Below are 26,891 nucleotides of genomic sequence, written 5' to 3'. Positions count from 1 at the left end.
TCACACAACAGATTCCTCGCACATACATTTCTGATGTGCAATGGAACAGCAGATGAAACAGTTATTCTTAAAGACTAACTAAGCTCACCGCTCTCAATAGTAGACTGGCATTTAATAGAGGGATGTGGAGAAGAACGGGATGCCAAGATGAAGCCATATATACACAGCCAAGAAAAGTGGATAGCTGAGTTGAAGAAAAAACATCAATAATTTCCAGAATTTAAAATCCTGAATCATGACATGACACTAATGGAATTCAGGTGTTTCTGGTACACGGACTGCTCTCACCAAATGTGAGGTCAAACTGTTGACCTTGTATACATCCTAGTTCACAAATGAGTATGTCAGATAAGCTAAGCCTATAGGTTGAAGATGATGCCCCAACACTGCAGAGAAACTGGTGACTGTCCAGATAGCTGGCTGTTTCTGTCAACTCACATTTTTTTTTTTTTTTGGAAGCTGCTTGCATGGACTTCCTGTTTTTATTTTTTATTAGGTAGTATTATTTCCTTTTTTGGGCTCTGAGGGGGTTGAAGATCAGTTATAATTATAGTTATAATTATCTTTGTTAAGGATTTCAGAAAAACTCACTAAGAGCTGTAAGTGTATAAATTTGAAAGATGTTTTAAGATAGTTCCGTTAGCAATGTAAGTTAGGATAGAAAGTGAATCAGGTACATTTTGGACTTACCAAAATAGGATAGATAATGGAATTATTTTCTCTGAATTTGTCAAATGAAAATGGACTAAACATTGCTTAGATATTTATTGTTTTTATATATGGTATATATAGTTATTGTACTTTTGTATATAGTTTTTCTTATATTAGTTATAACTTTTTCCTTTTTTTCTTTTTATTAAAATAGAAAAGGGGAAATATAGTGATATTTTATTTGTATTGAAATGTGATTTTATTTGTATGTTAATAAAGTTGCCTTGAGGTCAGAGCAAGCCAGAGCAGAAGCTGGGTGGTAGTGGTGCATGCCTTTAATCCCAGACTTGGGAGGCAGAGCTAGGTAGATCTCTGTGTGTTCAAGGACGCAGCCTGCATGGCAGACACACACCTTTAATCTTAATACCAACCATAGAAGACCTGGAGGTCTGTACAAATAGGCAGTGATGAGGAGGTCATGTGGCTGGGTTACAACCTCTGAGAAAACAGAACAGAAAGTTTATAAAAAAAAGATAGGACACACAGAAGTAGGCCTCTTGCAGAGAGGAAGGACAGCAGAAGCAGTGAAGGGTAAGGTTTTCCGCTCTTGCTCTGACCTCGTGGCTTTTAACTCTGCAATTGGTTCTGTGTTTCTTATTTAACAAGACAGTTATATCTACACATGGCTAAGAAGCATAGGGACTTCCTAGGAGGATTATATAACAGTGTCTGACACCCACTGTTCTAGTTTTCTTTGCTTGCTGTGATACAGCACTGACCAAAGGCAGCTAATCGTCTATCATGAAGTCAAGGCCAGAACTGAAGCAGAGACTGTGGAGGAATGCTGCACCTCAGTGGTTGCTCAGTGTGCTTTCTTATACAGCCCAGGACCACCTGTCTAGGGGTGGCACCACCCACAGTGGACTGGGTACTTCATATCAATCATTAGTCAAGTAAATGCTCCACAGATTTGCCTACAAGCTAATCTGACAAAGGCATGATCTCAGTTGAGACTTCCTCTTTCCTGATGACTTGTGCCAGTTTGATACAAAGCCAGCACTCCTAATTTAGCTAATTGATATTAACTTTTTTTGAAAACTTTGCCAACAAAGCCATTGAATACCCAGGACTTCCAGTTTATAATGTCAAATGATCATTATAAAATTTTTCAGAGGTGTAGTTAGGGTTACATACTAATAGAATTTTTGAATAATGTAAGATTTCAATAGTATTGCTGATTATGAGAGGAACAACACTTTCAATCCTTAACTCCCCTGGACTGTTAATTGACTTCTCTTATATAGAGGATAATTTTAGTTTATCTATTCTTCTTACAACTCCAGGCAGATTTTCTTTAGTCATTTTGCATAATAAACATCTGTCCTTTGAATAAGCCAGTTTCTTTAACAGTGTTTTTATTAAGTTGACACTAATTTTACATACATACTCAGCTGTGCTCCCAACTTATAAATCACACATGGGTTTAATTCATAGTCAAATTACTGAGGATGGCACTTTACTCTTGTTAATTTGATGCTAATTAATGCTCTTTGCCCTGCTCATTTATTTATATTCTTTCTGTTTATCTCAAGTCAAGGTTCAAGAAAATGTGTACATTTTAAAACTTATTAAAAGTTATGGAGAGAAGCAGTTTTAAAATTTGTCTGACAGCCCATCACATGCAACTATCTTAAAGGATAATAGTAGTATGATGGCAATTAAAAACTGGTTTACATTGGAATATCTAATATGGTTTTCATAAATTTATGAAGTGAAATAAAAATTCTTTTATAGTTGTTTGAATTTGAGAATCTCTAAGAATTAGTGGGAAACAACAGTAATGGCTAGATTGTTTTGCTAAGAAAATTAAATGGAGAACATTTTAAGTGCTGGTTATATGGAAGAATGCAAAAGGTTTGAAATATTTGATTCATTCCATGTTTTCAGAGGCATTTAGGCACAGAGCAATCAAATTGCTTTCCCAGAGCATATAGAAGGAGATGTTCTGGTGCAACCTATTTCCCTGGGTATGGAAGAGCAAGGAAGATGAAGGCTCTGCTTGTGTTTGGATTTGAGCTTTACAATTTCCTATTCCAAGCTAAGGGAATTTATTTAACCTCTCTATGGTTCACTTCCTTACTCTCTAAGACAGGTATAATAGTGACAAACTAATACAGTTGTATGAAAGTCAAATATGGTCATTCATATTTTAAATTACAATAATAGTCAATATAGTAAATATCTGATAAATGTTAGCAATCATCTCTATCCTTCAAATTTTCAGTAATAAAATTTCTTAGCTCCTGACCCAGGATTTTTGTGAACATTATTCACCTATTAGGGGAATATGCATTTTGCCCACTTTTAGAAATTATTGTTTCTTGGCAGTTTCATATACGTGTATAGTAAAATTGAGTAATTTTGCTCCCCAATTAAAATTTTCCCACTGAAACCACTCTCTTCCTAGTAAACTGTCTACTTTGACACCTTTACTATGTGTGAGACCCACTGAGTTTGATTGTAATAGCTTGCTGAGAACATGAGCACAGGGTAGCTTATCAATAGCTATGCCACAGATCAAAATGATATATCATTCCCTAACAACCATTCACTGACTTGAAACATGCAGAAAGTGGTAATACCTCATAAGTGCCACTTCCATAAATAGTGGAATGTTGGCAATCCTAATCTTGTGACAATCTGATGTAGTTCACAGTTACATTGCATTCATAGGTGCAATGGTAATGGGTGATATTGCTCTGTATACTGTGAATGTGTTGCTCTGATTGGTTGGTAAATAAAATGCTAATTGGCCAGTAGCCACATAGGAAGTATAAGTCAGATAAACAGACAAGGAGAATTCTGGGAAGAGGAAGGCTGAGTCAGGAGATACCAGCCCACCATCCAGGGAGCAGCATGTAATGGCACACAGGTAAAGCCACAGAAAACATGGTGACATATAGATTAACAAAAATGGGTTAGTTTAAGTGTAAGAGCTAGTCAGTAATAAGCATGAGCTAATGGCTGAGCAGTTTTAATTAATATAAGCTTCTGTATGTTTACATGGGTCTGAGCAGCTGTGGACCAGGCAGGACACAGGAAAACTTCCAGCTATAAATAGCGCCCATATTTGGTGGCAAGTGTTTCTACCTCAAATCTGAAAGAGTTTAAGAAGAGATTATAAATGTAGTTAAGAGCACCTTCCTAGTTCATGTTCCTCATGGCAAGCCTAGGTACAATGATGTGTCCCATGGCTATTGTGGGTTCACAGCATGTGGGCTGGAGCTGCAGCATAGTGGATTCCCACCAAGTTACACAGAAGTTCCTGCAGGCAACTTGGTGCATGGTGGATATAGCTTTTACTACTTAAAAAAAAAAAAAAGATATCTGGGCTACACTCAGCCTTGATAGAGGCATAGACCCACTGCCTCCCAGAGTCAGCAGAAAATGATCTCTGACATACTGAAAGCTGAGTTGGGTGGAGCCGCCATTTCAGTCCTAGTAATGCTGCAGTTTAAAGCAATAGATTCACAATAAAAGAGATTCAGATGAGATAAGCCCCAAACTGTTTACATGTGTGAAAATATATACATAGACTTAAAAAAGAGGAAAAGGAGAATAGACAGTTATATAAAAAATAGATAGTTTAAAAAAATGAAGTTTTGTAACAAACTATAGAAATGATTCCAATATGGTACATATACACAATAGAGTACTACTCAGCAGAGAAAAATAATGACATCATGAGGTTTGCAGGCAAATGGATGAATCTAGAAAAAATCATCCTCAATGAGGTAACCCAGACTCAGAAAGATAAACATGGTATGTACTCACTTTTAGGAGGATACTAGATGTAAAACAAAGATGACTACTTTGCTACTCACAACTCCAGGTAGGCTACCTAGAAAAGAGGATCCTAAGAAAGACACGGAGATTGCCAATGACAGAGAAATGGATGAGATCTACATGAACAACCTGGATGCGAGTGGGGGTAATGAAGGGCAAGGTTCGAGGGAAAGAGAGCTTAGGAGAGCAGGAGATCCCAGCTAGATCAAAAACAGAGAGGGAGAACAAGGAATAAGAGACCATGATAAATGAAGACCACATGAGAATAGGAAGAAGTAAAGCTCTAGAGAGGTCGCCAGAAATCCACAATGATACATCCTCTGTAGACTACTGGCAATGGTCGAGAAAAAGCCTGAACTGCCCTAGTCTGGTGATCAGATGGCCAAACACCCTAACTGCCATGCTAGAAATCTCATCCAATGACTGAGGGCAGTGGATGCAAAGATCCACAGCTGGGCCCCAGGTGGAGCTCCAGGAGTCCAATTGGCAAGAAAGAGAAGGAATTGTAATTGCGAGAATTGTTGAGACCAAGATTGGAAAAAGCACAGGGACAAATAGCCAAACGAATGGAAGCACATGAATTATGCACCAAAGGCTGTGGAGCCCCCAGCTGGATCAGGCCCTCTGGATAAGTGAGACAATTGAATAGCTTGAACTGTTTGGGCTGTGGGACAAGGACCTGTCCTTAGTGCATGAGCTGGCTGTTTGGAACCTGGGGCCTATGCAAGGACACTTTTCTCAGCCTGGAAGGAAGGGGCTGGACTTGCCTGGACTGAATCCACCAGGTTGAGCTGAATCCCCAGGGGAGTCTTTGCTCTGGAGGAGATGGGAATGGGGAGTGGGCTGGGAGGAAGGAGGGGGGTAGTCGGGAGGCGGGGGAGAAAAGGGAATCCATGGCTGATATGTAAAATTAAATTAAATATAAAATTTAAAAAATGAAGTCTTTAAAGACAAAGTAAAAGTAGTATAAAAATAAGCCATGTAAAGATGGAAATCACATAAACAGACTAGATTATGTTGTTTTTGGGATTTTTAACTGCAGAAAGACATTTGTTTGTTAAAGCTGTTGATATATATAAAATCTGGACTTCAAAGTTTATGTCTAATGATATGTTACTTTACTTTGGAAAAGAGGTTCTGCTTTTCTTTCCACAGAAGATTAGAACCTGTGGATTGCTTCCAGGATAATATGCTTTGACCAGTCAAGACCCCTAAAAGGTCTCCAATGACACCATGGTCCAGATTATCCAACATCCAGGATGGTTTCAAAGCAGTTGGCTCAGACAATGCAGCCTCACAGACTATTCCAGTCAGGACTTGACCATAAATTTTAATTTGCTCAGGATCCCCATAAGAATACAGTGCCCTTTATCAGAAGGAATTAGCCTAAAAATTATGCCTACATTCCCCAAAAATAGATTATGGATGATTGTTTTTGTTTAGATAGTTGATTATAAACTGTTATTGGTCATAGTCCATCTCTTTCTAAAAGAAGAAAGGGGGAATATGATATATAGGATATAAATATTACAGGAAAAAAGGGTAGATTATTGAATCTACTTCTAAAGAGTAACAACTTGCTTAAAATGTTTTACATTGCTATGGATTTTAGTATATTGATTTAAAGTTAATTTTGTTACACTGTTTGTATATTTGTACTCTCATTTAAGGTATCGCGTAACTCATTTAAATTGTAATGGATAATTAAGAAATACAGATTAATAATTAGCATTCCATGATAGTCAAAATTGTAGTTAAGTTTTCTAGGTATAGATAAACATAATTCAGTTAAGTAGGTATTCTTCAAACACTTCAAAGACCTGAAGAATATGGCATTTAAAATGTTTTAAAAACTTAGACTTTGTGGACAATGAGACTTGTCTGTTCCTGGCAGCACCGACTTACTTCAGAGAGAAAGATGGGAACTTTGGGTTACTGTCCAGGCAGGTAGCTGTCTCTGTTATTCTAGATTTTTTGGAAGTTGCTTCCAATACTCTTCCTGCTTACTTAGGTGATATTGTATCCTTCTGAGGTCTTTGATGTATTTAAAGACTAGATAGTTACAATCATGATTTTCCTTGGTTATGATAAAAGATAAATTAGATATGAAACTTTAGACTTACAAATATTGGATAGATAGAATATTTTCTTTAATTTTACCAAATACAAATAGATTAGATATTGTAACTCTAATTCTTGCTTGATAATTGTTTTGTTATTTGAAATTTTATTCTGTTAAAGTTAAAACCTTCCTTTTTGATTAGATAGAAAAAGGGAAGTGCTATAGAATGTCATTCTGTATGCTGTGAATTTGTGTTGCTCTGATTGGTTGATAAATAAAATGGTGATTGGCCAGTAGCCAGGCAGGAAGTATAGGTGGGATAAACAGACAAGGAGAATTCTGGGAAGAGAAAGGCTGAGTCAGGAGATGCTAGCCCACTGTCCAGGGAGCAGCATGTAATCGCACACAGGTAAAGCTACAGAAAACATGGTAACATATAGATGAACAGAAATGGGTTAGTTTAAATGTAAGAGCTAGTCAGTAGTAAGCCTGTGCTAATGGCCAAGCAGTTTTAATTAATATAAGCTTCTGTGTGTTTACTTGGGTCTGAGCAGCTGTAGACTGGCACAGCCATACTGAATGGAATGGCAGAAGTCATAAAGCCAGAACAGCTGCTTGACAAGGATCCAGAAAAGCTGAGACACATTATGGCTGCCATGCCACCTTTGGTTTTCATCTCCACCTGTTACATACTTGGGACACTTTTAATATTTGTACAATTTGGGGATGTTGGATTGATGGAAAATTCCTTATGAATCACTTATGCCTTCTCCCAGGAATGCTACTTCTAAGCATCCACAGGAAAGTCCTGAACATACTATTGCCCCCACTTTGAGGGAGATATCCTTATCTATTTGAAAGTCTTCCTTACTCCTTGAAGGTTGTGACACATAAAGAAGCCAGAGGTCTCTTCATGTAGCTATGAGACATTCTTGAAACATCTGTTCCTGTACTTACACTGGAACAAGATATTCAAAACAAAGTAAATTCAAAAAGGTCAACAAGATTTGGTGGGCTAGAGGAATTGTCTGCCATTCAGATTACAAATCTCTTCCCACTGTATACTCAGACAATTATGTGGCATACAATTTTGCCCTACACAGAGACACACTGATGAGCCAAGTGTGTAGTAGAAAGATGACAAAAGTATGATGTGTCAGGACCTCCCTCTGCTAGAAGTTAGTTCATGTAGAGCCACTATAATGTCATATGACCAAGGAACAACAAAATGCAAGGGTTAGACATATATAAGGATATAAATGTGAATATTGATTGTATTATGCCAGAATTTGCATAATAACTGAAGCAGCTTTAGCATAAGAATTTTTCCTGGGCACTCTGACTACTAAGAGTTAATAATACATTGCTTGAGATATGCCAAAATGTCCAGGGTGGTTAAAGATTTTGTTTTAGTCTAGTGTCCTTGAAGCAACCAAAGCAACCAGCCTGAGCACATATGCCTCTAGATTTTCAAAAATTGGGTTATGGGGTTTATGATTAAGAATGATAACTATGTTTATTAATGATGTCAAAACTTGAGGGAAAATGATTAGAAATGATAACTCTGTTCTGTCATAGTTTATTAATGATGACTAAAAGATGAGCAAAAGAAAGTGAAACACATATCCAAAACCAAAAATGATATGATCTATGTTTTGGAGCATCATGAATGTATCCCTGCGAACTAAATTCTGTATAAATAAAGAAACACTCTGGCTGCAAGATTCTCCAAACCACCATGGCCTAGCTCACTTCCTTCTCCTGCCGACTCCTCACACCCTCTGTAGGACCCATCCACCACTGGGGATGGCTTCTAGCAATGGACCAGGCAGGACACAGGAAAACATTCATCCACACAATGGTCAAGTCATATGTAGAAGACAATATTTTGCAGCACAATTTCCCCCATTTTATAGCTCTTACATTCTTCCTGTCCCCTCTTCTGTGATGTTTCCTTAGATTGAGGGTGGAAGAATGTATGATATAGATTGGACCAAGCAGTCAATAGTTACTTATTCTTAGCACTTTGAACAGCAATGAGTCTCTGCATTATCTGCCTCCTACTGCAAAATGAAGCTTCTCTGTCAGAGATTGAGGATAATACGTGTATATATATATGGAAAACTTGACATGATAGCCTCAATACAAAACTGTAGCAGTACATTCTACATATGACTTCCTCAGCCATGAGGTTTGATCAAGTTTACAGTATTTGGCATGAGTTCCTTCCTTTTGAGTGGGCATCAAATCTAATCAGAAAGCAGTTGGTTATCAAAAAATAGTGATGCTACTACTGGACCAGTGGACATGTCTTGCTAGAATGTTTGTTACAGCAGCCTATAAGGTGCACAGCTGATTACAACAATTAATGATTTTCCTCCCTTAGCAGCCTACATAATACCTTCTTGATCTATGAAAATTAGCCAACAAGGGAGGAAAATTCTAGTTCATTTCCAGCTTGGTTTCTCTTTATAGTGCAACCAAACCACACAATGTCTTCAGCAATAAGGCCTTACTAGCTAGTTCGGGTAGGCAACCAAGACCAATGTCAATAGCCACAGATGTGCATTTTTGTGACGTTTCACTGAATTTTTGTATGGAAGTATGAAACAAAACTAAAGCACTATTTTTTTCAAGAAATATCAGTTTTATCAGACAGAATCTTAAAAATTATTATCAGTGGATCATAGCAGATTCCAAATTCACAGTCTCTGAGTCTAGAGCTTAAAAAATGTACTACTCAGGGTCTGATAATACTCTTCAGTAGCTGGAACTGGGAACACAGTCTTAGATGACTTCAAATATTTTCTTTTATCTGATTATTATGATTCTTTATATCAAATATCTATATATTTAGCATATTGTGTACTCTTTAGTCAAGGACTAAGAGCTGGGACTTTATGCTGGGACTTGGTAAATTCCCAGTCAGATTAATGTGTTTCTACTTATGTCCATGAGAATGTGGGTGGAAATCATGTCCCAACATGAAGTTGTCCAGTCTGTTCCATGTTCCTTCTTTTTAGACCATGTATGTGGACCTAACTAAGCTTAAAGGGGTTATGTTTCCAAATCATGCAAAGAAGTTAGGATCCCACTAAAACCATGAACATTTTAAGATTGGCTACAGAATAAGAAATGATCTTCTAGTGCACTAAATTATATAACCATGGTTTTGTAGCTACAGCAGCTGATGTTTCTTCAACTTCTCTTTATAAACCATTCTCTAAGGTGGTAGAACTACAGAAGTATGTAAAGAAGTCCATCGGTTCTACCTAACCAAAGTGATACATATCAACAATAAGTCTCTGTAACATAAACTCATATGTAAACAATGTAGCATTTCAGACACTACTGATTTTTTTGTTTTTATTTTCTGTTATTGAGAACATTAATTATGGGATTGTGCATTTGAAATATATTTTTAAGGTCTCCCAAATATTTTTCAAAAGTAATTTCTTGAATGTCAGCAGTGTTCAATCTTCTTCCTGATTAGTACACATGCAGTTTAATTGGCTTTGTTTATCATCAAGCAAGATGGGCTAATTCTGTATCTCCTTAGACAATCTCTTGGTGTCAGAAAATGTAACAATGCTATTCCCAAACCATTAATTAAAGGCATAAATCTTTCACCAATACATAGTATGAGCATACATATTCACAAATTATTCCTTTATACAAGAAGACTGGCTAAATTTACTTTTAGATTACATTTGAGATTCATGAGATATTGTCTTTTTCATCTTGATGGTTTAATGTTACTCATATTTAATGGGTGTAATTCATGGACATACTGTTCTGGTCATTCAGTCCATCTGGAGATATGAGAGTTCAAGTGTGGGCATTACTATAAGGAAGGCATAGAAACAATGTTTGGAAAATAAATGGAGTGTATAAATCATGAGGTAGAAGAATTGGTTTATGTAATTTGAGCAACTTATGATAAACCTATTTCTCATCTTCCCCAAAAGGTTTATATGTAGAGTTGTGGGAGGCAATTAATTGTCAAGGCCTCATGTTCAGTATCAATTTTTGATCAATGTGATATCTTTTTTTTTGTATGGAGAATTTAATAATTTGTTTTTTGTAGTAGAGCTTGAGATAGGGATGGTGATAATTTAGGAAGTCCTTTTATTGTACAGGAATTTTTAGCTATTCTGGATTCTTTGTTTTTCTGTATGAAGCTGAGAATTGTTCTTTCAAGGTATATAAATAATTATGTTGGAAATTTGATGAGGCCTGTATTGAATCTATAGATTGCTTTTGTTAAGATGACTATTTTTACTATGTTAATCCTACTGATCCATAAGCATGGAAGAACTTTTTATCTTCTTATATCTTCTCCAATTTATTTTTTCAAAGACTTGAAGTTCTTGTCACAGATCTTTCACTTGCTTGGTTTGAGTTACCCCAAGATATTTTATATTGCTTGTGGCTATTGTGAAAGGTGTTGTTTCCTTGATTTCTTTCTTAGCCCTTTTAACGTTTATATATAAAAGGACTATTGATTTTTTGTTTCAGCTAATCCTATATCCAGTCACTTCACTAAAGGTGTTTATCAACTGTAGGAGCTTCCTGGTAGAATTTTGGGCATCATTTACTTATACTATCATGTAGCTGTAAAGTAAAGGATAACTATGCTACAACCCACAGTAGATGAGCTCTCCTGGGTAGAATGGAGCTGGGTAGGGATGTGAACTTGAAAGATCAGGTTAGATGGGTGGATGGAGGGGGAAATTACTGAAAGAAATGACTGGAAAGGGGAGACATTTCAGGGTCAGGTAGAAACCTGATGTAAAAGAAACTCCCCAGGAATCTACAAGGATGACCCCAGCTAAGATTCCTAACAATAGTGGACATATAGCCTGAACTGTCCATCTTCTGTGATCAGATTGGTGACTACCCAAATTGTCATTAGAGAATCTTCATCCAGTAGCTGATGGAAACAGATGCAGAGACCCTCAGCCAAACATTAGGCAGAGCTAGGGTCATCCTGCTGAAGAGAGGAAGGAAGGAATGTAGCAGCAAGATGGGTCAAGGACATCACAAGAAAACTCACAGAAACAACTAGCCTGGCTCATAGGAACTTACACAGTCTGCACCAACAACCAGGGAGCCTATGTGTGACTGACCAAGGTGCCCTACATATATGTGTCAGTTGTGTAGCTTGGTCTACTTGTGGAACTCCTAACAATGAAAGCAGGGCCTGTTCCTAATGCTTTGGCTGGCTCTTGGGAATCTGTTCCTCACATTGGATTGCCTTGCCCAGCATTAAAATAAGGGGAGGTGCTTAGTCTTAACAAAACTTGATATGCTGTGCTTTGTTGATATCAATGGGAGGCCTTCCATTTTCTGAACAGAAACAGAGGAGGAGTAGATTGTGGGAGGCAGAGGGTAGAGGGAGGAGGGAATAGGAGAAAGGAGGGAGGGAAAATGGGCTTGGAATATAAAATAAATAAATTAAATAAAAAATGAAAATATTCTCAAACCAGAAACAAATATTTTCACATAAAAAGAAGTTAATAATTTATTTTTCTAGTTGTTTATTACACACACACACACACACACACACACACACACACGTGTGTGTGTGTGTGTGTGTGTGTGTGTGTGTTTGTCTCTAAGTCCAGTCCTATTTTCTTACACAGTCTAATTTATGTGTTCATTGGATTAGCCTATGCTCTAATCATTTCTATACAGCAGAGAATCTGTATGATAAATAGGAGGGTATTAAAGTGGGAAGTAGAATGGAGTAGTAGATTTTAAAGATAAAAAGGGAAATGAGACACTGATTGGCCAGTACATTATACATAGCATATTAACTATGCTATTTATCAGAATGTAAATTCAGCAGACTAGGCTTTCCTCAGATCGTAAACTTCACTGAATATAACATATCATTCTTGGATGTGAGCCTGGGAAGTTGCTTAGTGTATTTGTAAATTTCTGATGGTGTCCTGAGAACTTCAGGGTTATGTGTGTACCCAGAACTTGAGTGGGTGTGAAAGGATTCATAAACAGACAAACAGTCATATGTTGCTCATAACTTACTTTAGTTTGAAACCTAAGCAGCAGTTCTTTATCCATGTTTTATCCACCCTGCCCCATGGCAACTATGGAACAGGGTGAACTGCTGCCGCTGCTCTCCTGCCTGGGTCACTCGTGAGATACAGGGTTGGCATAGTAGCCAGGGCTATCTCAATACTGAATGTGCTTCTTCTGAGTCTGGCAGGGAATACATTATGGGTGAACACTTGATAAAAGAGGGGGGAAAAGTTTCCAATGATAAAATCCAAACGTAAAGCTTCTTCTTGGTGCCCCTTTCAGCCTTTCCTTCTTGCTCATCTCCACTCCTTTGTGACTTCACCAACTACAGGACCTCTCTACCCAGGACCCACAACTGCCACTTTAGGCTGGGACTCAGTCAGCATATCATTTAGCCCTCATCAGAGGAGCTTCTTCTTATAGTAGATGGGAATCAACACAGAGACCCACAACTGGATAGTGTGAAAAAAACAGGAGGCTTTGGAGCACTCAACCCTAAGTGAGATATCTTTTCAAACCTCTCCCTTCAATGCTTAAAGGTCTAGGTAAAAGAGGAAACAGAAAGACTGTAAGAACCGTACATAGGTGACAGATGACTCCAAAGAAACAATGTTTTCCAGATTCAACAGGACAGATACACAGAGAACTCACAGAGACTGTAACAACACTCACAAGACCTGAGCAAGGTCAAGGCAGACAAATCCCAGTGCTGAGAAGGGAGGAGTAGGCACAGTCCCACCCTAACCAAGAAGCTTTTTGCCATTGATATCTGCTGGGAAAGGAAGAATCAACTTTCGCTAAAGAAATGTCACTGTATATATCAACTATACTCCATGGCAAACCCCTTACCTAGGAGTAGTTTGCTAACATAAAATGGACTCCATTTTTTGGGGAGGAGGCTTTTGGTTTTGTTTTGATAATTTTGTCTTATTGATTTTCTTTCATTCTTTTTTACCTTGTCTGTTTTGAATTTTTATTTTATTTTTTTTTAGCTTTTGAGAGAGAGAAAGAATATGCAATTGCATGAGTAGAGAGGTGTGGAGGACCAGGGAGCTGGAGGAAGGGGAAAGAGTATGACCAATATATAGTGTATAGAAAGGGTTTGTTCAGAAAATTCAAGTTTAAGAAAACTTGAAAATAAGAACTCAATCCCTGCCAGTAGCCCCAGATTATCATCATCTCAGAAAGCATCTGTGCAACAGTCAAACCTTTCCTATAGCTAATATTATTATTTTTTAGTTCCACACCACTAGCTATGAATTCAGTTCTTTCTCCTACTTTTATATATATTTTAACATAACTTTCTTTCACCATGGAGTCTTATTGACCTATGGTATATTGTGCACTTTTGATAATACACTCCATAAGGCACATGCCCATAAATGTGTTCTGAACTCTTCAAAGCCAAAGGTAAAATAATTTTTTATGAAAACAGCAACATGAAAGCAAACCAAGCTAAGCTGCACATAATGTTGATCTTAGTTCTATTTAGACACTGTGGAGAATTGGGAGACTAGGACATTCATACTGAAAATGTCCTTCTCATAGGCTGCAAAAATCTTTGAAGCTTGATCTAGGGAGTCAGTGTGGCTTGGGCATTGCTAAGAATATGGTTTTAAAATTATTCCTGAAACTAGACTTGCCATAAAATCTTATTTTTCCATGTGGTCTTGGATGTAGAAACTTGGATGATATTCAAAAAGTTGTTCTGTTCACCAGGTTTTGCTCTTCTACTTGTTAAAATGTAGGATAATACACACTTCTTCTGGATATCTGGTTTGCTGACTAGTTTTATGTCAACTTGACACAAATTAGAGTCACTGGATTTAAGTTGAGGTCTTTGATCCACTTGGACTTAAGTTTTGTGCATGGTGACAGATATGGATCTATTTGCAGCCTTCTACACATTGACATCCAGTTATGCCAGCACCATTTATTGAAGATGCATTCTTTTTTCTATTGAATATTTTTGGCTTCTTTCTCAAAAATTATATGTTCATAGGTGTGCAGGTTAATGCCAGGGTCTTCAATTCGATTCCATTGGCCCACATGTCAGTTTTTATGCCAGTATCAAGATGTTTTTTATTACAGTAGCTCTATAGTAGAGCTTGAGGTCGGGGATTGTGATGCCTCCAGAGGTTATTTTATTTTACAGGATTCTTTTGGCTATCCTGGGTTTTTTGTTTTTCCCTATGAAGTTGAGTATTATTCTTTCCAGATCTGTGAAGAATTGTGTTGGTAATTTGATGGGAATTGCGTTGAATCTGTAGATTGCTTTTGGTAAGATCACCATTTTTACTATGTTAATCCTGCCTATCCATGAGCATGGGAGGTCTTTCCATTTTCTGACATCTTCAATTTCTTTTTTCAGGGACTTAAAGTTCTTGTCATATAGGTCCTTCACATGTTTAATTAGAGTAACCCCAAGTTATTTTATATCATTTGTGGCTATTGTAAAGTGTGATGTATCTCTGATTTCCTTCTCAGCCTGTTTGTCTATTGTATATAGGAGGGCTACTGATTTTTTTGAGTTGATCTTGTATCCTGCTATGTTGGTGAAGGTTTTTATTAGCTGTATCAGTTCCTTGGTTGAATTTTTGGGATTACTCATGTATACTATCATGTCATCTGCAAATATGGAAAGCTTGACTTCTTCCTTCCAATTTGTATCACCTTAATCTCCTTATGTTGTCTTATAGCTCTGGCTAGAACATCAAGTACTACATTGAATAAGAATGGGGAGAAGGGACAGGCTTGCCTTGTTCCTGATTTTAGTGGTATTGCTTTGAGTTTCTCTCCATTTAATTTGATGTTGGCTGTTGGCTTCCTGTAGATTATCTTTATTATGTTTAGGTATGTTCCCTGTATTTCTGATTGCTCCAAAACCTTTATCATGAAGGGGTGTTGGATTTTGTCAAATGCCTTTTCTGCATCTAGTGAGATGACCATGTGGTTTTTCTTCTTTGAGTTTGTTTATATGGTGTATTACATTGATGGACTTTTGTATGTTGAACCACCCTTGCATCACTGGGATGAAGCCTACTTGATCATGGTGGATAATTGTTTTGATGTGTTCTTGGAGTCTGTTTGCCAGTATTTTATTGAGTATTTTTGCATCAATGTTCATGAGGGAGATCAGTCTGTAGTTCTCTTTCTTTGTTGCATCTTTGTTTGGTTTAGGAATCAGGGTAATTGTAGGGCTAGGGTTAGGGTTAATATAGCACCAGTAGCACAGACACTGAGAGAAGCAATCAATCAATGACACCTGTTGAAACTGAGAAGCTTTTGTAGAGCAAAGGACATGGTCAACAAGACAAAGCGTCAGCCTACAGAATGGGAAAAGGTCTTCACCAACCCCACATCTGACAGAAGTCTGATATCCAGAATATATAAAGAACTCAAGAAATTAGACATCAAAATGCCCAACAGTCCAATTAAGAAATGGGCTATAGAACTAAACAGAGAATTCGCCACAGAGGAAGTTCAAATGGCTGAAAGACATTTAAGGAATTGCTCAACATCCCTAATTATCCGGGAAATGCAAATCAAAATGACTCTGAGATACCTTTCACCCATCAGAATGGCTAAGATCAGAAACACAGAAGACAGCTTATGCTGGAGAGGATGTGGAGCAAGAGGAACTCTCCTCCACTGCTGGTGGGAATGCAAGCTTGTACAGCCACTTTGGAAATCAATATGGCGCTTCCTTAAAAAATTGGGAATCCATCTCCCCCAAGACCCATATGTAGCACTCTTGAGCATATACCCAAGGAATGCTTAATCATACCACAAGGGCATTTATTTGCTCAGCTATGTTCATATCAACATTGTTTGTAATAGCCTGAACCTGGAAACAACCTAGATGCCCTTCAACTGAAGAAAGGATAAAGAAAATATGGTACATATACACAATGGAGTACTACTCAGCAGAGAAAAACAATGACATCATGAGGTTTGCAGGCAAATGGTTAGATCTAGAAAAAAATCATCCTGAGTGAGGTAACCCAGACTCAGAAGAATCATGGTATGTACTCACTCATAGGAGGATACTAGATGTAAAACAAAGATGACTAGACTGCTACACAACTCCAGGGAAGCTACGTAGAAAATGGGACTCTAGGAAAGACACAGGAATCTCCCAATGACAGAGAAATGGATGAGATCTACATGAACAACCTGGACGACAGTGGGAGTAATGAAGGGCAAGGTTTGAGGGAAAGAAATCTTAGGGGAGCAGGAGGTCCCAGGTAGATCAAGAACAGCAAGGGAGAACAAGGAATAATAGACCACAATAAATGAAGACCACATGAGAACAAGAATAGACAGAGTGCTCGAGAGGTCCCCAGAAATCACAATGATACATCCTCTGTAGACTGCTGGCAATGATCCAGAGAAAGCCTGATCTGACCTAGTCTGGTGATCAGATGTCCAAACACCCTACCAGTCGAGCTGGAACTCTCATCCAATAACTGATGGAAGTGGATGCAGAGAGCTTCAGCCAGGCCCCAGGTGGAGCTCCAGGAGTCCAATTGTTGAGAAAGAGGAGGGACTGTAAGAGAGTGAATTGTTGAGACCAAGATTGGAAAAAGCACAGGGACAAATAGCCAAATGAATGGAAGCACATGAATTATGAACCAAAGGCTGTGGAGCCCCCAGCTGTATCAGGCCATCTGGATAAGTGAGACCATTGAATAGCTTGAACTGTTTGGGAGGCCCCCAAGCTGTGGGACTGAGACCTGTCCTTAGTGCATGAGCTGGCTGTTTGTAACCTTGGGCTTACACAGGGACACTTTGCTCAGCCTGGAAAGTGGGGACTGGACCTGCCTGTACTGAATCCATCAGGTTTAAATGAATCCCCAGCATAGTCTTTGCCCTGGAGGAGATGGGAATGGAGGGGAGGGGATGGTGGGAAGGTGGAGGTGGGTGCTGGAGTGGGGAGGACAAGGGAACCCATGGCTGATGTGTAAAATTAAAACACAAATATAATAATAATAATAATAATAATAATAATAATAATAATAATAATGAAAAAAATTAGAGTCACTGGAAAGGAGAGAGCCTCAGTTGAGAATGCCTCAGCAAAATCTGGCTATAGGCAGACCAGTGGGGAATTTTTCAAAGTAACTAATATGTGAGGGCCCAGCCCAAAGTGAGTGGGGCCACCCCTAGGCTCACCCTGGATTTTATAAGAAAGCAGGCTGAGTGAGCCACAGGGAAGGAGCCAGTAAGCAACACTCCTAACACAGGCCCTGCATCAGCTCTTGCTTCCAGGTTCCTGCCATTCTCCAGTGCCCTTACTGTTTTGATGGTTAGTTGTTGTATGGAACTGTGAGTAAAATAAACTCTTTCCTCCCCAAGTTACTTTTGGCTTTGGTGTTTCATCACAGCAATAACAACCTGAACTAAGACATCTGGTATGCTTTTAAATGGCTACTCTACAGTTTAATGCAGTTAATTATGGAATCCTGTTTGGATCTAGGGACTGGGCATATCTACACAGGATTATTCAGTGGAGAGATTCTGTTTTTGTGGTTATGAATATGGAGGATAAATTTGCAGCCCACAACAGAAAAGCTGGAAACTTTCCTTGTGACTTCTCTGTAGGAGAAAACAAGATCAATTACTTCTTTCATCAGAAAGATCTCATCTTGCCTTCCACAGATACACACAAAAATCACATTTATCAAAGATGAGAAGAAAGCATATAAATAAAGTCTATGTATGTATGAGCCTGAGCAAACCAGTCTAATTTGAATCTACACCCAAACCTTTCCTCAGATTGTTAAATCCCCAAGTTGTTATAATATTTTTCTCATTAATATTAGTGACAATGTTATTTGGTGCCATTGCAGTTTAAACCTGCTTGAGTTGAGCTTCTCCAACCTGTGTTGAAAGAATCCTCATGAATTAAGTACCATTGAAGCTTGCTATGATGGTTAACATGCTGATGTAGATTTGGCAGTATCTAAGATACTAGTGAAGCACACCTCTGGGTATATCTGTGGAGATGCTTCCTGACAAGATTAACAAAGGGTGGAAAACCAAATTGTACATGGATGGCATCATCCCATAGGTAAGGACCTGCATGAAACAAAAGAGGGTAAGCAACAATCCTTATGTGACCATTCTTTTGCTCTGCCCCACACAGCCACACCCTCCTTGCCTTGATGGACCCAAACCTCTGAAGGTAATCCCCAAATCAACCCTTCCTCTTTTAAGTTGTTTTCTCAGGTGCTTTGTCACTGCAGTGATAGAATTGACTATCATATGTGGTAGGGATTAAATAAGATATTCCATGTAAAATGTTAGCCCCATGTCTGCAACCTCAATATATGTTAGCTGTGATAATGAGGATGGTGACAATGGTAATGATATGTCTTTGTTTTCACTTATTGTGAAGTGTCTAGTAGCACTCATGTAATGGGCATTCACTAAATGTCACTGGATGCATCTGATATCTCTTCTCAAATGATGACAAGGAGGTTAACAAATAGGAATCAGAAGACAACTCAGCATCTCTCCTGAGGCCAGAAGTAACCATTTCAATTTTTTTATCATTTAATTTTTGATCCATTTTCTTGATAATTTAAAGGATTGATTCAACTCCAAACTTCAAAGAAACTCGCTTTTTATCTTCAGAGAAACGGGCATATCTTTCCTAGTTGTTGGGTGATATTGACTAGAGCTGGCATCATTTACTGGGCCAATGCACCGGATCACTGTCTTAGTCTATTGACGCTCCTACATGGAGTAATTAATTTCTTATTATCAAGGCACTGCAGGTTTGATATCTCAGAATGATAATTTATTCCTCCATGGAGGAACCTTGTCATGACATCCTCAGCAGGGAATGCTATGTCTTCACAGAAGAGGAAGGCAGTATGCAAGCTAGTATAATGGTGCCCAGAGTCTCTTTTGTAAGGAACTTGTAATTCTATCCAAGAGAGAGAGATTTTATTGGCTTTAACACATCTATAAGGACCCTCTTTTTAATGCCATCAAATCAGTAAGACCTGAATTTTGGAGGAGACAAATTTCCTATGAGAAAATGGGCTGAAGGAGAACAAAAGAGTAATGACATCTGTCCTCATGTCAGATGACATTTTGGAAAGTCTTGTATTTCAACCCTCTTATCTGTATGCAGTAAACTGAATTGGGCTGGATAAATCACAAACTTTTCTTCTATGAATTCCCAGTACCAAAAATATGTTGTCAGGTAAACAAGGGCCATACAAATAGCTACCATGCACATAGACTGATAAGTCTAGTAAATTCAGATATCATCTATCTTTATCAGACTGTCAGCATATCAATATGGTCTTTGTTGAACATGATGAGATGATCATTTTCCATGTGTTTACTCTCTTCTCCTATAATTAGTGGACATATCAATAAAAAAATACATGTGGATTATTAATTTTCAAGTTATGATATGTAGTTAAATAATTTGATGATCCCTGGGTCCATCAACTAACTCTATATAGGACACCAACATTAACCTCACAATGAACAACTTTTTAATATCAATAAAATTCAGTATTTTTTTGAAGAAGAGGTGACCAGACTATACAATCTTAAGTTTCCTTGAGATCACTCTGAGAATAGTATGCCTGGCATTTACAACTACAATGTAGATTCATTGGTGTGATTTAAATTCCCAGATGCATGCTTTATCAGTTATTTCCTTATATTTGCAGTACAAACATAGTTGTGATGCATAGATTTCTGAGCTCAGCTTTGCGGTCAGTGTCATGAACACCTCAGTTCATCATGAAACTATAGTCATAACACCCTGAGCTCAGAGGTCACTTGACTGAAATTACTTTTTGTTGCCAATAGTTACCCAGGCTCCTATATTTACTTGACTTACTCTGTTCAAGCCATGTCAGCTTGCAAGGCTCATTTTCTTTTTATATCTTTTCTGCTTAAGCCTATTCTTGAGGACTGTTTCCATTCCTTTTCACTTGGATCTAAACATCAGTCATTATCAGGAACCTTTGCCTCTTTCTGATTTTAATTTCCACTTTACTGTTAGAAGACACATATATTTTCACATGTAGTACCAAGCTCAGCTCCTCTGTGATAGTCTCAATATATTCAGACTCAGTGTAGAACCTGGAACCTGCTCATAGAACAGAATTCTGAGAAGGTCTGAGACTGTTAGGAGTAGAGACTTGAGTATCAGGACTGCTTGTCTGAGTAAGAGCTAGTGCATTCTCCATTGTTCACAATAGTAGTCACACTTTTCAAAGTTTTATTTTTCTTTATTTTCCGATTTAAAAATCTACGCTCTGCTGTCAAGTTTTAAAGCAGTGTTTTGTTTTCCAAACTCTTGGTTTGAGTCTGGTCAAGCAGGAACACATGAGTTGTAGTAGTGGAGGGTCACATGGAGAGGGGAATATGGGGACAAGGCAATTTTCTGATCAGTGGTAAGAGCATAAGGAAGAAATGGTAATTTGTTACCCTGCCAAAGGCAGCATGCTAGGATATAGCACAATGGTTTCTTGTCCTTGGGTTGCTACAGCAGTTTTGTCCTGTGTTAGAGTGATGACAGTCACCCCCTGAGCTTGTAGGTGCTGCACTGAGCCCCACATGGCTGTGGGGAACACAGGGAAAGATGACAGTAGAAGCAGAAGGAAATTTTCTTTCCTCAAGGAGTCTCTAGCAGATTGAGGCAAAACACTATTAGACCTCAGAAAACTTTAACTGATAGAGACATGGTTTGGGGCTGTTTTGAGAACTATGAATATTGTTTGCATTACATTAATTTCGTATACTCTTCTATTTTAATCTTTCCTCCCTACTAACAACACTCAACGTTAATCATTATTTGATTTGTATGAATGTGTGTGAGCGTGTGTGTGTGTGTGTGTGTGTGTGTGTGTGTGTGTGTGTGTAAGTATGTATTAGAGGACATTCTTTTTTGGGGTTACTTATATTATTTATTTATTTATTTAAACTTTTTTATTATATTTGTGTTTTAATTTTGCACATCAGCCATGGGTTCCCTTGTCCTCCCCCCTCCCACACCCACTCCCACCTTTTCACCATCCCCTCCTCTCCATTCCCATCTCCTCCAGGGCCAAGACTCCCCTGGGGATTCATTTAAACCTGGTGGATTCAGTGCAGGCAGGTCCAGTCCCCACTTTCCAGGCTGAGCAAAGTGTCCCTGTGTAAGCCCAAGGTTACAAACAGCCAGCTCATGCACTAAGGACAGGTCTCAGTCCCACAGCCTGGGGGCCTCCCAAACAGTTCAAGCTATTCAATGGTCTCACTTATCCAGATGGCCTGATACAGCTGGGGGCTCCACAGCCTTTGGTTCATAATTCATGTGCTTCCATTAGTTTGGCTATTTGTCCCTGTGCTTTTTCCAATCTTGGTCTCAACAATTCACGCTCTTACAGTCCCTCCTCTTTCTCAACAATTGGACTCCTGGAGCTCCACCTGGGGCCTGGCTGAGGATCTCTGCATCCACTTCCATCAGTTATTGGATGAGAGTTCTAAGACGACTGGTAGGGTGTTTGGCCATCTGATAATCAGACTTGGTCAGATCATTGCCAGCAGTCTACAGAGGATGTATCTTTGTGGATTTCTGGGGATCTCTCCAGTACTCTGCCTATTCCTGTTCTCATGTGGTCATCATTTATCATGGTCTGTTATTCCTTGTTCTCCCTTTCTGTTCTTGATCCAGCTGGTATGTACTCACTCATAGTAGGATACTAGATGTAAAACAAAGATGACTAGACTGCTACACAACTCCAGGGAGGCTACCTAGAAAACGGGACCCTCGGAAAGACACAGGGATCACCCAATGACAGAGAAATGGATGAGATCTACATGAACAACCTGGACGACAGTGTGAGTAATGAAGGGCAAGATTTGAGGGAAAGAAAGCTTAGAGGACATTCTTGGTTGTAGGTCCTTGAATTCTACCCTGTTTGAAGCAGTATTTCTTTGATGTTTATTGATGTATACACATGACTAGCTAGCCTCCAAAGTTGCCAGGATTCTTATCTCCCCTTAGGAGAAGTGAGATTACAGACATGCTTTCATCTGACTTTTACTGGGTTTGATCCTTGTGTGGTGAGTGATTTTACCTACTGAGCCACTCCCCTTGCCAGGCCAACATGATTCATTCTTATTTGATTTTTATGAGGGCATGAAGTCTTAATGTATTGGATTAGAAATTTGAATCAGAATGTTTACAGAAAACTAACTGGAAGTGAAAATAAAATAGATTTATCTCTAATTGGTTTGTCGCTTAATTCAAAGTGACATTGATGAGTCTCTCAAAATTTCCATGTTCAACAGGAATACAGTTACCTATAGCATTCTGACTCTTGAGTTTCAATTAACAATTAGCAGTAACAATGTGAACTTCTGTTTCTGTTTCTTTCCTATAGGTGTGGTAGTACTTTAATTTGTCCAATGAGTTTAGAACTGAGCCCGATGTATAGTATATTTTCCATACGGATTGAAATGTATTTTTGGAATTGTTAAATGCAGAATTAATTTTTATAGTATTAATATGAATATCCATCTTGTGTAATGGCAGAAGCTTTGCTTAACATCTTGACATCGCTGAATATTTTTTTATCTTTACTCAGTTTCTGCTTTGGTCCAAATATGACATAAAGCACTGAGATGTAAAAAATTTAGGACAAAAATCTGACTTCTCACAAAAATTATCCATTGCAGAAAAACACAGAATTTTTATACTGGTAAATAACCAGTTACTAACTACAGTTATGTTTTTTAACGGTGTCCTCGCCAATCTTATTGACTCTGGTTTCTTTTGTAGAGCACCAAAGAAGGGCAGGAATCTGTATCTCTACTCACACATTGTCACTTGGTCTGAAATGAGGAGGGCATTTTGTCCTATTTGTCTCAATGCAGTTGTCTCTGTTGGGAAATCATTTATTTTAGTGGAAACATTAGATCATTGTAAGTGGCAGTGTTTGTGGATTGACAAGTGCTGAGTTGTGAGAGTGAGTGTAAACCATCAAACTCATGCACGTTAGCATAGCAAGGTGAGTTGACACTTTAAGAATATGTAAAGTAAGTTGCAGGCATCCCAGAAGCACACATTACAATCCATCCATTGCAGCCTGGATGTCTTTACAATGTGTGTGGGAACTAGCTGTGTCTCATAGTGTTGAAATTGGCTCTAACATTTCTGGATGTGTGGGTTTCTAATGTAAATGACCCATGGCTCACCTCATCACCCAGTAAGACTGTTTATTTCTGGAGTTGGGGGGGGCATGAAGGCTCCAGGCCCCTCCCCCAGAAACTCTACTGAGACCTGCAATAAGAAGTGAGGAACCCAAAAACCATAGTCTTCAGTTCATGAGGTATTTCAGCATCTCTTTCCATTGATTTACTCTCTGTTTTCACTCAAAAACCCCAAAATCTACTCACTATTATTATTATTTTATGGTACATGAAAGGCAAGTATTCTGCAAATGCATCATATCCCTAGACTGAGAATGTATTTTTCTGTTTGTTTGGTTTTTGAAACACATTATCACTGCATATCTCAGGCTAGCCTCAAACTCATCAGGATTCTTCTGCCTGAAATTCTCTGGTGCTGAGATCATAGGTGGGAAGCACTGCACTGAGCTGAGTCAATTTTTAAAGTATGAACAAACACATTTATTAGTTCTGCCTGCTCTTTGTAAACATATTTTAAAAACTGAATTAAGTAATCACTTGTTTTGAAGAATAAAATAGAATTTACTACTTTTCTTAGATTTAAATATTTTCTTTTCATTTCATAGTGTTTTTTTCATGTTATAAAAGCCAACTTTCTAGGGTTCTAGTCAATGTTTCTAATACATTTTCACTCTGGAGGATGTGGCAGTAGTATCATGAGTTTGGGACCAGGCTGGGTAAATTGGAAGAAGTTGTCCCAAAACAAACAAACAAACAAACAGCCATCTCAAGAAAATAGGGAGTGTGGTGATATTGTATTCCCCCAAATATTGTGCACCCTAATAAACTTATCTGGGGTCAAAGAACAGAAAGAGCCACTAGATATAGAGGCTAGAAAATGGTGGCACTCATGCCTTTAATCCATCTGGATCTCTGTAAATTCAAGGCCGCATTAGAAACAACCAGGCATGGTAACATACGCCTTTAATCCTAGGAAGTGATGGCAGAAAGCAGAAAGATATATAAGGCATGAAGACCAGAAACTAGAAGCTTTTAGCTGGTTAAGCATTCAGGCTTTCAAGAAGCAGTTCAGCTGAGATTCATTTGGATAAGGACTCAGAGGCTTCCGGTCTGAGGAAACAGGATCAGCTGAGGAACTGGTGAGGTGAGGAAGCTGTGGCTTATTCTGCTTCTCTGATCTTCCAGCATTCATTCCAATAACTGGCCTCAGGTTTGATTTTATTTCTCTATGCCTGATTTTCTAATGCCCATGGTGTTTAGTGCCAAAGAATTTCCTGACCATGGACCATTCTTATTTTCTAGAAGACATTTAGAAAGATTAAGTAAATGACGATAGGCCACAAAGAGGAATAAGCTGGTTCTCTTGTGCCACCACAGAGAATAAAATGTCCACATACAGTTGGTTACTGGAATCTTCTGGGGTTTCTCAAGGGCAACTGACAATATGTTGGGTGAAAAGACCAAACCTACGAATAATAGGGATAGAGGAAGGTGTTTCATTTCAAAAGAGCATTTTCTTCTGTGGAGTAAAGCCGATGACTTTGGCTCCCAGACCAACCTTGCTGTTCCTTGATAGCACAGTGGGGCACTTACAAGGACTTCTCACATTGACCTGTAATCATCTGTAGACTCACCTCTTTGAAATTGTTTGTCTTGAAGAGACAGCCTGGAAGCACAGAAACCAAACAGTATGGAATTGTCAAAAGCAGTTCCCTAATTCACTGCATCCCTGCGCTTCAATGGTTTTCCCTGTAGCTTCACATCCTCTTGGTTTAAGTATGCCATTCATTAGGTGTTGAGAAAGTGCACCTTAATGTGCTTAGAAGGGAGCTTGGGAAGGAATGTGTTTATGTGTTTTTCATGAAAAGCAAATGGACACACATTTTAAATCTGAATGTTTTATTTGGAGCTATGGCCAGGATGATGCCAGCTGGGCTGTTGTTGAGTGTTTCTTGGGAAACTGATCATTTTTAATGTGTCCATTCCATTTTCTTGATCAGTGAATTAATCTAGGAATCTCTGATTTGTGTTTCCCTGATGACTGGGATGTTGTAAACTGTTTTTTAAAAATGATTCTCAACAATTTGTGTTTTCTTGAGAATGATCTTTTCAGATCTGTACCTCAATTTTTTTTTAAATGAGTTATTTGTTTTCAAGATGTCTTTTAAAAAAATCTTCATATATTTTGGATATTAGCCCTCTCTACCAGATATGTAGTTGATAAAATTACTTTACTGTTTTGTAGCCTGCCACTTTGTCCAAATGATAGTGTCCTTTGCCACACAGAAATGTTACAGTTTCAAAAGGTCCCACTTATTAACTGTTCATAGTGCCTATGCTATCAGTGTTCTGTTCAAAAAGTCTGTCCCTGTACGAATGAGTTAAAGGCTAGTCCAATTTTCTCTTCTGTCAGGTTTAGTGTATCTTGGTTTATGTTGAGGTCTTTGATCTATTTGGATTTGAGTTTTGTGCAGGGTGATAAGCATGAATATTTGAACTCTTCTAGATATAGCCATCTGTTTGACCAGCACCATTTGTTTTTTCAAGTATGTGTTTCCAGCTTCTTTATCAAAAACCAGGTGTCCACAGGTGTGTGGGCTTACATTTGGGTCTTCAATTTGGTTCCATTGATAAATGTGTCTGCTTTATACCAATACCATTTTGTTTTATTTTTATAGCTCTGTAGTACAAGTTGAGATTGGGGATGGTGATACTGTCATCAGTTTTTTCTGCTTATTATTTAGGATTATTTTAGATATTCTGAGGTTTTGTGTTTCTATGTGAAGCTGAAAATTGTTTTTTCAGGTTGTGTGAAAAACTGTTTGGTGGAGACTGCCTTGAATCTATAGATTGCTTTTGGTAGGATGGCTATTTTTTTTTTTTTTTTCGAGACAGGGTTTCTCTGTGTAGCTTTGCACCTTTCCTGGATCTTGCTTGGTAGACCAGGCTGGATTTGAACTCACAAATATCCTCCTGCCTCTGCCTCCTGAGTGCTGGGATTGCCGGCCTATTTATTATTATTATTTTTTAACTAATCCTGCTGATTTATGAGCATGGGAGATCTTTCCAACTTTTGATATCTTCTTCAATGATGTAATGTTTTCATCATAGAAGTCTT

The sequence above is a fragment of the Onychomys torridus genome, chromosome 1 (genome assembly GCF_903995425.1).
Source record: "Onychomys torridus chromosome 1, mOncTor1.1, whole genome shotgun sequence".
NCBI lineage: Eukaryota > Metazoa > Chordata > Mammalia > Rodentia > Cricetidae > Onychomys > Onychomys torridus.
Note: the sequence above shows the minus strand (reverse complement) of the source record.